At 44.5% G+C, this 12,904-nt stretch overlaps 1 protein-coding gene across 2 annotated transcripts in view; it reads left to right on the top strand.

The window, feature by feature from the left end:
* The first annotated feature begins 908 nt into the window (after positions 1-908).
* The window catches only part of Nfkb1 (nuclear factor kappa B subunit 1), a 109,305-nt gene continuing 97,309 nt past the window's right edge, over positions 909-12,904 (top strand). The window contains exon 1 of one of the 2 annotated variants that reach the window (XM_057793144.1): positions 909-1,385. The gene's annotated coding sequence lies outside the window, so the exon portion shown is untranslated. The remainder of the gene's footprint in view (positions 1,386-12,904) is intronic. The other variant, XM_057793143.1, reaches the window with a different exon arrangement.

Here is a 12,904-nt window from a genome sequence, read left to right as displayed (position 1 = left end):
CTGAACCATTTCCCAAGCCCCTAGGGGCACAATTTCTGATAATGTTCCATAAAGTCTTTGTCTTCTGTCTGCACGAAGCCTCTAAAACTCCAGGTGTCCAAACGGCCTCTGGGATTTAAATGAATTAGCTTTAAGGTACATTATTGGCCTCTTAAGGTCATTTAAAGACTCCCCAGTATCCAGTGGAAGCCCTGTGTTCCCTTCACCATCATACCATGAAGGTTTTGACAACCTCACGGTTTGCTTGATGTTTCGAAAGCTGCTCGGAGGGCTAAGGATCAAAGCAATATTAGTACCTGCTGACGACCTGAGTTTCAAAGTTGGCTTCAACTTATTAGTGAGACCCTAAACTCTACACTTGGGAGCTACCTCGTCCCAGGCTGTCATCCCCAGCCCATGGAGGCACTGTGCCCAAAGAATAAAGAAGTTCAAATGCTCGCAAAGGTCATCAGTGCGAGGCCTCTCCAGAAAAATAACCTCCCTTGAGCCGGATAAGGATTTATGAGCTGTAAACCAACACTGCGGGTCCCACTGTCGCTATAATTCCAGCCACAGTCGTGATCACACTGGCCGGACAACGTTCTGTGGGTGGAAGAACTGACCAGATTGAAGACTTCACCCAAACCCAACATAAATTCATAGGTCTCTGGAGAGACATCAGCTACGATCTCGAAATTCCTGTTCAATCTGCGAAGAGATCTGAGAGTAACCGAGACCCCCAGAGGAGGGACCATGCAGACGGGATTGACTTTTGTGCCGGGGCACGTGGGGACCGAGCCGGACTCCGGTGGCCTCCAGCTGTTCGGGCCTGCCCTTGGGCCGCTGGGTGCCTCCCGGGGGCGTCACGGCAGCCGCGGGGCTCGGGGATCGGGGCGCCGGGTCGGGGCGCGCGGGCTTCCCCCACCCCCGGCGGCGGCGACCCCACCTCCCGCCCCCGCTGCGCGCGCGCGCGTGGGTCCGTCCGTCTGTCTGCTCTCTCGACGTCAGTGGGAATTTCCAGCCAGGAAGTGAGAGAGTGAGCGAGAGAGGACGAGAGAGAAGTACCGAGGCGAGGCGAGCTGGGCAGGAAGAGGAGGTTTCGCCACCCGAGCGGCCCGGCTGCGCGCTGACGGCTTCCCGTGCCCTGCGCGCCCCCGGCCTCCCGCCGCCGCCGCCCTCGGCCTCGGCCTGCTCAAGGGCCGGCTCCAGCAGCGCAGGCCGGAGCTCAGGGCCCCGCCGCGCCCGGCCCGCCTCGCGCTTCTCCGCCCGCGTCGCGGCCATGGAGCGCCGCTGAGCCACCGACCCCGGCCCGCCACCCCGACCCTGCTCGGGCTCCCGCCGGTCCGCGCCGCCCCGCCCCGCAGCGGGAGCCCGCAGGCGCGGAGAGGCCGCGCCGCACCTCCAGGGTAAGCCTCGGGGGACTGGGGCGGGCGGGGTAGGGGACAATCGGGGACACGGAGCCACCGCCTCTCCGCCGCAGACTTGCGGCTGATCCCTGCGGCTCGTCGCTGCGCGGGGCTCCGGGCGGTCCCGCGAGGAGGGGGCAGCCGGGGCAGGAGTTGCGGGACGCGCGGCCCCGGCTGCGGGGACAGGGCACATCCGCACTGGGCGGCCCGAGGCCTCCCCGGTCGGTCGGGCCCTCCGCGTCTCCGCGGGCGGGAAGGGGAACCGGAGGGGAACTCTAGCAAAGTTTTAGAAATAGCGACCCAAGCCCCTGCCGCGAGGGGGTGGCAGCAGGGCTGAGGTCCTCCGCGGGGGAGGAGAGCCAGGAAGGTGCTTGGTGCAGTGCACAGCCAGATTTCACCAAAGGGCGGTCAGTGAAATGAAAGCAGAAGTGCCTGTCAGTCCTGCTGGCTGGGGACCCCCTACCCAGCTCCTCAGAATCCAGCAGGAGAACTTGGGGCCCACTTTCCGATCTGTGATAGACACCCCCCCACCGCGACACACACACACACCCTTGGCCACACACATACACATAGTGCATTCAGCTGCCAAATCTCAATATTGATTTTCAAAATATAAGGAGGGCCTCACACCGATTCTTTAGGCCTGGCATTTGAAAGAGAAATTACCTACTAATAACACCTCTTAGACACTTGATTGCAGGAAACGCTAGGATAATGGCACCGTGTACCGAGCGTGACCTCTAGAACAAAAAGAGATACAAACGAAGCCTTTCCTACATGTAAGCTTTCTTAGAACTTCTGAGATAGACACTGATCTTGGCCGTGTTTATTAGTCTATTCTGAAACTTAAGTGGAACTAATGATAAAAGATTTCATCATCTAGATTTAACCGGTTTTATGGAGTTTTTAAGGTAAAGGTTGACATTGTCACTAACCATATTTAACTAAAATGTTTTTGTTGTAGGGCTCATAACTGAGAAATGTTTGCGGTGTTTATTAACATTTGATAGCCATGGCATCAAATAATGGGGTATAGCCTGGTGGCTGTTGGTAAAGACAAAAGCTGGAGATCAAGACAGACTTCAGCCGCTTTCCAGTGGTATCCTCTGCTGAGTATTCTTGGGTAGGCATAAAATGCATGAGTATTTGTAAGACATTAGAAAGGGAAACTCGATTAAAGTAAGCCCCTACCTGTAGTGTGTCTTTCCCTGATTTTAATATTGTGCTTTCTAGAGATGGAGCCACTTACTGTCTGATGTACAAAAAAATATGTAAATTATTTACAGCAAAGTGCTTTGCTGTGCACATGAACTTGAGAAGACGGGAATTAAAAGGTTTACTTCCTATTGCAGTTAACATTTGTCAGCCAATTGGATGACTAACAGAACACATCTAGCGATGGGAACGCGAAATCCGCAGCTCTTGTCCATGCCGACACCTCTGGGAGTCTCTTGCTCGCTAGCAAATGTCTCCTTGGCTTACCAGCCTCAACAAACTTCAACACAAAAGGCGGCTGCTACGTAGACTTAACGCTGCCACTAAGATACTATACTTGCTGGGAAATGCTAACCACTTCAAAACCAAAAGACTTTTAAAGAAAGTTGTTTAATCCTGTTACAGGCTGGTGGCAACGTGACAATCTGTGATCTTTGTTCAGAAATTCAGTTGTGTCTCGTGGGCTACACATGGCAGTTACTTGAGCTGAACAGGTAGTAAATGTCCCTGTGTTTCAAAGGCAGTTCGTAAATACTGGAGTATACATACAAAAATAGTCCTTCCCCTTTGTCAGCGCTGCTTTGATCTTTGTGTTTCCTTTTTTACTTCTGCCTCTAAAACTAGATCAGCCGGGCTGACTGAGTAGCAGTGGGTAAAGCAGGGCTGGTTGGAAGGGGGCAGCCTTTTAGATTTAGTGGTCGCATTCCCCGTGCGGTGGTCCCTTCAGAGGAGTCGAAGCTAGGTGGAGAAGCTAGTGTTTCTGCACTGCTGCTTTCAGACTTCCAGATAACTGATGAAGTAAGCCACTGTCTTGACGTTCAGGGATTGCTCATTGCGGTAGATGGATCTAGATAAAAACTTGGCAGCCATGTGGATTGTGGATTATCATTCAATCAGCAAGCCCAGGGTTTCACCTAATTTCTTTATAAGGTATTCCCCTGCTCAGAAAAGGTGAGGGTTCTGGCTTCTAGGGGAAGTGACCACTTACAACCTTCAATCAATTTGAGCTTGGGCAAAGAAGGAAAAGTAGCTGCCATTTTAAAACAATAAGCTAAAATAATTGTTCCTGTATTGCCACGTGGATTCATTGTTTAGCCTGACTGGGCTAAACCTGGGGCCTTAGGAGTTTTCTGCTATGAAACTATACCTCCATATACCAGTAGCCCTACTGACAGGATTTTTGGATAATGTTCTCAGGATGCCATCTTTCCCCCACCCCTCCAGAATTTCCTGATAGATGTTCAGTTCTGGGCCCAGAGATGCCATGTTAGGAAGTGTACCAGGAATGCACTAATGGAACCAAAGGAGTTAACCCCTGTCTTATGCTCTTCTGCTGTGACCAATTGGACAGGAGTTCTGTCCACAAGACTGGATGTATGGGAATCAGTATCTGCACAGAGGTTCTCAGGAGTTTGTCTTCTGGGAGGAAGTTGTTTTGTTTGGATAGCTTACCAGCTTTCTGCTTACAACATGGATGGCTTATATAAGGTTGTTGTGTTAGAAGAGACGAGGCAGGAGAAGGTGGAATAGAATTGTGCTAGGCATTGACATGCCTTGCCCCTGCATTTCTGTCTGATTAAAGCTGGTTGATACCTTGGGCACCCGACTCTGCTTCTGGGAACTGTGATTTGCGCCTTTGCCCTCTCGTCAGTACTGAACCTGGTTGTTGTGTTAGAGGTGAGCAGTTAGAAGAGTGAGAGCAGATGTATCCCAGTGAATGCATTCTGTGGAAGCTTGGGAGATTTGAGGCTTTCGACTAAGTGCAGACACTCAGCCCCAGGGAGGAATGTTTGGAAGATGGACATAGTCTTATAAGAGTAGAACCTGGGAGAGGTTTACAAACCACAGGTTTGGTAGAGTTAATAGTTCTTATCATTGTGTTGTTGCCTTAATGAGTATACATTGTCTTGTCAGAAAGGAAGAAGGGAAGGGAGGGAGAGAGCCAGTGAGAAGACAAGGAGGGAAGGGGGAGGGGAGAGGACGGGAGGGAGAGAAGGAGGGAGGAGGGAAGGCATTCTTTTCCTGCTCATGAAATGGCTTTACCCCTCTTGCTTCTGTACTTCTTAGAGGATGTTCCTGGATGCTAGTTAATATTTTCAGATGAGATTGGAAGACTAACAAATAGTTTAAAAATGAGATAAGACTGCTGTACTTCAACACACAGAATTCAAAGCCTAATGTAAGACAGGATTTGGTTAAACCTGTGACATCTAAGAGAAGACAACATAGATAAAACTTTTGTTAGAGTATTAATCCTAAGTACTATGTATTAAAATTTTAAATCTATTATTATAAAGCCCTTATACATGGTATAGTAACTAACAGATTTAATTATGAGTAATGTACGTTTGATAGGCTTTGATTTGTTGTTTATTTGTAAAGTGGGAATAATGATATATGGGTTCTAATTATCTAGTTCAGATCGCCTTCTAACTTTTTGCCTTTTATCATTAGACCCAAACCACCCAACCCGTTTTTATTCTGATCCCTGCTTCTAACAGATTTAAATATTTATGATCCTTCTTCAACTATGAAAAAGATCCTGAACTTTCAAGAAGTATATAAATATTCTACAAGGCATATTTAGAAGAGCCTAAGGTTATTTTAAAAAGAATAAAAGGTTACTTAAAAGAGTCTAGTCCTATAGTTCTAGCTAAGAGCAAATAACAAACATCTAATCTATACTGAAAAGAATCTCTAACCCTATGTTGAGTTTGTTGCTATTTATATGATACCTAATAACTGTATGAGTAACATTAAATTGTTTCACAGACACCCTTTTACTAATGGCCAGTGGTTCTCAACCAGTGGGGTGCAACCCTTTTGTGGGTAGAACAACCATTTCAAAGGGGGTCAACATCAGACGTGTCCGATATTTACACTACAATTCATAATAGTAGCAAAATTATAGTTATGAAGTACAGTGGAAATAATTTTATGGTTGGGGGTCACAACAACATGAGCAACTGTATTAAAGGGTCTCAGCAATGGGGAGGTTGAGGACCACTGCGGTGGGCAATAAAAAGTACCTGTTTGCTGGCTGGTAGTACTGCACATGATTTTAATCCCTGCACTCGGGAGGCAGAGGCAGGTAGATCTCTTGAGTTCCAGGACAGTCAGGGAGAAATCTTGTCTGGAAAAACCAGGTACATGCGCGTGCACTCACACACACACACACACACACACACACACACACACACACAAGTACCCTGTTTTATCTTTCTTTCTGGTAAGAAAGAAGAAGCCCCAAACCCAGCTTTTGCTTCCTAGATCCTGTATATTATGTGAAATACTTTCATGTTTTTTTTTATGGTAAACAAACTCTTAAACTACTGCTCTCTGAAAAAGGAAGCCTTTCGTTCTAGAGGGAAATTTATGAAATGGAAAAGTATCTTTTTAATTTTAAAGTTTTCGAGAGACTAGCCAAGCAAGGTAATAATGTAACCAAAACACAAACACAAGTAAAGTGTGTGTGTGTGTGTGTGTGTGTATGTCCATGTCTCTGTATGTATGTTTAAAACTTTTTTTTGCAAAGTTAGAACTTCTCTAAATTCCATTGAAACCATAATTCCATTGCTAGCCTCTCCTAGAAAAGGAACCATTACTAACACCTACCCAAAAGGTCTGAAATAAAATACGGCCTCCAGAAGTAAATGCTTCTCATTCGTGAGCCTGTTCCAGGGAACTTGATGGAAACCCCTGGGAACAGCCTTGCTCACCTGGTTTACATGTTTCCACTTTCACCTTGTGATGACCTTGTGGCCCCTGGGGCTCCCACAAGCACGTTCGGTACACCCCACGGTGGTAGCACTTTCAGACAATGGAGCTTGAAACCGTGCATCTTACCGCTTGCTTTTGACAGACTCAATGTAGTCCACGAAACCCACCACCCAGACTAGGAAGAGACAGGATGCCATCTCCATCCTGATGTCACGAGTCCTGGGAGGCCTGAGGACAGCTTTCTTTGCTGTCCTCCATTACCGTTCTGAGCCTCACTTCTCTTCATTACACTCATAAGCATACATAGATGTAACATACATAGGTGCATGGTTATGAGACAAAGATACTGTGTGTGTGCATATATATCTAATCTTTTTCTTTGTTACTGATAAACTCAGAGAGTTAAGTGTGTGCCTATGCATCTGGGACATGGAAAGCGGTCTTGGCTGAAAAGGACAGTGAAAGTGACTGGCAGTGGCGCTTGTCAGTTCAGATCCTAGAACATACTGCCTGTGTCCTCCCCAGGAGACAGCTACTGCAAGCAGTATGTTTAGCTGGGCTCCATGGCATGATGAACTAACTCATCCTGCAACTTCTGGCTGTATCTAGAATAAACAAAGCTGTGACTCCGTCTTTGCCGCTGTATGGTCAGATGTGTGTGGGCAGCCGTGCATTTCATATTAGACTGGACAGATGTTTGCTTTCTTCCATGTAAACCTCTCGATAGATGAGGCTTGGTAGAGTTTCTGTGGCCTGCTATTTATAAAGCTGGACTGAAGGAGCGAAACGTCCACATCAAGTTGAGAATTCCTTCTGAGAAAGAGGTTGACATTTAAGGGACTAGATTGTTTGAATGAATTTTACTCATTCAGGTAAACAAAAACTTCCCAAAGGTTTATTTTATTATGTATCCTGCGATTTGATCTAGCCCTGTTATGCTGTATGTTAGTGTGAGAGTCCACCCCGTACTGTATCCCCTGCCAGTTCTCCCCCATGGTCTATGTATTGGCTCTCTCTCTAAATCCACAGTTCATTTGAATAGAAAAATAATTTGCTTAATTATCTTAGAAAACATGCCTTCAAAGACAAGAATTTTAGGAATGAGGTAGTGACTATTCCGCATATGTTAGCATAAATCTCTACCTCGTCTCTTAATGACTCGGTTAAGATGTTTCCTAGCTACTGGTTCTTTAACATGGGTTCTTTGTAGGGTCAACCATTTATTGGTGTTTGGTGTGTCTCTGTTGTTGTTGTTGAGGTACGGGCATGGTACAGAAGACTACAGCATCTAGTATAAAGCTCTACATATGGTGCACTTTTTAAAAAAAAAATTACATGTTTCTTTAGTTTGTGGAGGTCAGGGACAATTTGCAGAAGTAAGTTTGGTGCTTTCCCCACGTGGATCTTGAGGACTGAACTCAGGTCGTAAGGCTTGGAGGCAATGCCTTTACCTGCTGAGCCCTCTCAGCAGCGCCATACGCTATACTTTTATTTTTCCAAGACAGAGTTTCTCTCTGTAACCACTGTACTTTTATGACTTAGAAATTTAAAAGAAGACAGTATTGAAGAAATATGAACGGCCACTCACATGGGGATTTAGGGTAGTAAGAAAGAAACACACAGGTGAAGCTGAGAATGAAAGTTGAGTTAAACCTAATTTTGCCCTGTTGGATATTTATAAGATTACTTAGGATAATGTTTAATACCACTGGTTTGTAGAAAATCAAAACTGAAAACAAATATAAAATCTAGGAAGTAGAAAATATAATTTTAAATGCACTCAAACTTTTTCTAAACTGAGTAGGAGTCCTGGGAAGGACTTTCTGCAGGAAATGGGACTAAAATGAACCTAAAATATGGACAGTTGATACTCTACTTATTTAGTTGATTCATTTCTAATGCTCTGAATCCATGGAGCGTAGTAACTAGTATGTCTGTGTAGGTATCATTAAACCTCAGAGTCTTGAAAGATTTGACCAAAACAATGACAATGAGAGCATAAATAAAGGTGTAGGGAGAGTTCTCTAATGTTTAAGAGCGAATGTTAAAACTTGAGTGTGAAAAGAGAAGAGTCTTGAAGGTGCATCAGAATTCCAGAGAAATGGATAAGTTCTAGGTCATGAGAGCAGTTGTCTGTGAATAGGGGTTTGTAAGCATCTCGTGCCTCCTCCTGTTTAGAAATGGAGATGAGCTTGCCTACAGGCCAGGTGTTTGCCAACCAAGCACAGGATTAGTTCACGCACCACATACCCCCCCCAAAAAAAAGTCATTTCCCCTATTATAAGTAAACGTTGGTGCGCTTGGGAAATTAAAACCAAAAGCGTGGTGTCTGACAGTCATTAAATAGCTTCCATTGTTCTCATGACAATTATAGTACTCATTTGGTAGAATATAATTTCTTTTCATGTATTTACCCAGTTGCAGACTAAAAACATTTAGCTCAATTTTAACAAGCACACAGAACCATTAAAAGAGTGCCTGGTTATTTAAGAGTATAGCATGGTTGGTCATTTAGCCTACAATTATGGTTCTTTCTTCCGAGGAGTGGGGGAAACACCCTGCTTCTCTTAGAAAGTCTACTGTGATAGCCAAATAGGAGTTAGTCCAAGTTGCTGTTGAGGTAGTTTAGTCCTGTGTTGCAATACATGGGTGATGTTTTAGGTAATGTCTCTGTACTTACTACATATCTGGTAGACAGAAGGAGAATAGCCATTTTTTACAAGTCATAGAAAGCAGGGTTTGATTGCTGAGACGCTTGGACATCTCTACAGAGATTCCCCCATCAATATGCCAATTTAAGTCTCTCATCACCCCGCTCACACTGGCGCTTACTTTCACACTTAAGGGGACGCCGTTGCTAGCTCCCTATGCCATTCCACAGACTTCCCACTCTGGCTGTCTAATGGCCCTTCCTTCCTAACCCTCACTTTCTCCTTCAGTTGCTTTAGAGTCTCTTGGCTGCTGCCCATCCCTTCCAGGATGGATCTCTGGCTTTCTTTTCTCCCCTTTCTCCCAATGGAGTCTCTTGATTTTGGCTCCTTTAGCCCTGGCATTATAACATGCTCCCCTGTTCTTTCCAATTCTGAAGTGAGTTATAGTTGATCTCACCATGCCTCACCTCCCTAAATCCTGACCTCCTAATTCTCAAGTCATCTATACCCACTTTCAGTCATCTGCTCCCTGCTTTCTCTCTTTAATACATTTGCATGAGGGGATTCTCTTCTGTGCCCAACCTTGAGGCATGGCTCAGTGTCACCTCCCCCCATCTTCATTTCTCTGTTATGTTGGCCTCCCCATAAGGAATTATATTGACCATCCTGTGTTCTCTTGACTTCTTCCATATTTTTTAAAGAAGCATCATCAGGCAGAGATTATTTTATTTAGTTTCTATTTGCATAGTGCTCTTTATGTTTGCAAAGTAACCAAACAAAATGATTAGGAGGTTGCGTTCCTCATTAAGCTGTGTAGCTCTCGGTAAGCCAACTAATGTCTTAGTCCTGTTCTGTTTCTTGTTAAAAGGGAGAGCAAGTTAGAGGAAGACTGTGTGAGTATCTACCTCTAGCATAACTGGGCTTTGTTTGTGATGTTGCCTTGGTTAGAAGACTCAGATTTTCTTGCCATCTTGATGGGTCAATAGAAAGAAAAGGCGTGGGTGTGAATGAAGCCAATTCTTGGTTTTCAGTGATTATGCATAGAACAGTTGGTCTTATGGATGGATAGTGGGTTACTTTTTTGGTCCTGACACGAGATGTTTTGGGGATTTTATCTTGCAGTTATTAACTAGCTTCTTACATTTAATTTACCCAAAGAAAACTATGGCAAATTGGAGGCAGACATTGATTACAAAATTCGGTATTTGAATTTTGAGTCAATTCCAGTGTGGAAAAGGGAGAGGACACAGTGGCGGTGGTGGAAGCTGACCCTTCATCTGTCATAGAAGGACGCAGTTCTAAACCTGATTAGTTCCTGACAAAAATATAAGCACATAACTGGGAATATGAGTAGAAGGTAAATAAGGGAGTCTTTGGAGTTAGTAGGACTAGAGGCAGGGAGGACAGGGAGCCAGCGTTTGCTTATCTTAGCAATCATTTTAATGTTATTTTTCTTCCTCCCTTTCAGCTTTCATATGGTAGAATTGACAAATTATGAAGCATATGTTTATGGTGTACAAGGTAATCCTGTTCAGACTTCAGGAAATGATTACATACAACTAATATGTGTAGAGTTTTAGTTATACAGTAGCAATTCATTTGAGAAGCCATCAAATCCTTCTTGTGTACCAGATAATTAGAAATACAATACTGACTGAAAAGAGAAGTACAGAACTAAGTGGGGTTTAGATTATGATCCTTTTTTGCTATTAACCTTTCTAAAGCCTAAAGAACCAAATAGCTAAGAAAGTACATGGATAATGAAGGGGCATCATTCATGATTTGTCTTAGAATGAGTATACTTAGCCCTGTTGGAAGTCAAAAAATAGAGTATTGCTGGCCCCTCAAAGACCCCTATTGCCCCTCTAAGGACCCCTGCCCACAACTCTCCCTAAAGGGCTCCGTTAAGAGCTCTTGGGCTGTGTAAATACAGATTCTGTCACTCACATTCATCCTCATCAGACAATTAAAAATCCAGGCATGGCAGCATGCGTCAGAAATCCCAACATTCTGGAGGAGGCAGCAACAGGTTTGTTACTTCAGGACCAGCCTAGGCTACATGATAAAACCATGTAAAAAACAATAACGACTATAACTAAACCAAACCAGCCCCAATATCCCCACAAAACACTAAGTTGATACTCCTGAGTGGCTGTTGGCCTCAGTGTCAGTAGGTTTATTTCAGATTTTCCTCACTAAACACAATGTTGTTTGGTTTGTTTTTAAACTTAAGATGTGAGGAAAACCACAAGACAGATCACATACTCATATTAACTCATAATAAAAGTAGGTTAAAGGAAATTTTTGCTTATTGAAACATGGTTATTGAGGCCACTGACAAGGGCATATGGGAGAGGGACCTCTTCACTTCTGGTATCAACACAGGTGACCTCTTCCTCTTCGGCCATGCACTGCACATTGGCATCTGTGCAGTAAGCAGTACCCAGTACTGATGGTTCTAAATTAGACCCAAGGACCGAAAGAGCTGTGCGTGAAGCCCGACTTTGGTGCTCGCACGGCGTTGTGCTTTGCTGGGTATGCCTGGGAAGTCTTCACCTGGGTTGTTTCCTTAGGATACCGTTTCTCACCTTAGCTTTGGTTCACACACTAAATCCTTTTCTTTTAAAACATACGGCTTGGGATGTAACTCATTGGTAGAACACTCGCCAGGTGTGCTCAAGGCTGGTAATCCAACCTCTGATACCATACAATGAGGCCAAGAAGAAAAAAATCAGGAAAGAAATATTTCCTGGGGTTTTGAGGATTTATAAAATAAATATTCAGAGTATATCAACTCATACAACTGGCTCAGTTTCTAATTAATAACTATGACATCATCATCTCCTTCATTCTGGAGATGTGATCATTCTATTAGGGCACTGAGCGGCAGGCCAGACATCACAATTAAATCCTGTTCTGCATGTTTTTAGGGAATAGGAACTCTGTACATCTAGGAATGGGAAGCAGACCTCCAGAGCACAGTCCAATAGACAGATGAGCAAGAGCCTTGATTTGGTATTTATGAGGAAAACCAGGCATGGCTGACTTTAATTATAACATGTAAGTTTTTATCTGATTTACTATAATCCTTAGAGAACGCCCATAGCTCCACAAACTTATCCTCTCTGATACTACTAAAAATAGATTTTACTTAGAATGGAATATGTATAAATGACACTTAATTACAATATGATTTAAAAGTGTCCCAAACATCTTTTTGTTCCCATGGATGTTAGTCAGTTATGATTAAAAGACAACCACGGCGAAGATTTGTTTGTTATGACCCATGTTGGCATACACTCTAATCACGGACGGTGTCCCTCAGTGACAGGGACTGTGACACAGCAGGACTTTAAATGCTTCTTTTATGTTTGTTTACATTTATTTTAGGCACTCCCCATTACCATGATGGCTAACTGTTTGCATATATTTGAGAATTTTGGTGCTGTCTTTCTGTTAGTAGTATTTTACTGAATATCATGTTTAGGTTACGTAAGTATTCACTGGATTTCTGTCCCTATCTATAATGCAATGCCTGCGTTTGTTGATGGTTTGGGAGGTTCTGGTCTACCACCGGATGGCCTGCTATTGTAAACGTCCACGTGGCAGTGTGTCATGGCCAGAGCACTTGGCAGTAACTCAAGATCTACTCCTCGGGTCCCACAACATCCTTCAAGGTCATGTCCCAGTAGACCACCTCTTCCCAGTAGCACCAGCCTGTTGACCACATCTTTAAAACATGACCTATCTGGGGACTCCTGTCGAGATAGCAGCACATACTCTGCATCCTCCCCTGACATTTGTTGCGATGTGATTGATGGTGTTTTTGAGATGTATTGAGATGGGATTTATGGCCTCTGTCTTTGGAAATGTTCTGTTTGCAGCCCTACAACATGCAAATGGCCAGTGTGGCATTAAGGGTGGTGGGCCTTT

The sequence above is a fragment of the Chionomys nivalis genome, chromosome 18 (assembly GCF_950005125.1).
Source record: "Chionomys nivalis chromosome 18, mChiNiv1.1, whole genome shotgun sequence".
In the NCBI taxonomy this organism is placed as follows: Eukaryota; Metazoa; Chordata; class Mammalia; order Rodentia; family Cricetidae; genus Chionomys; species Chionomys nivalis.
Note: the sequence above shows the minus strand (reverse complement) of the source record. Positions and strands in the feature narration are given on the sequence as shown.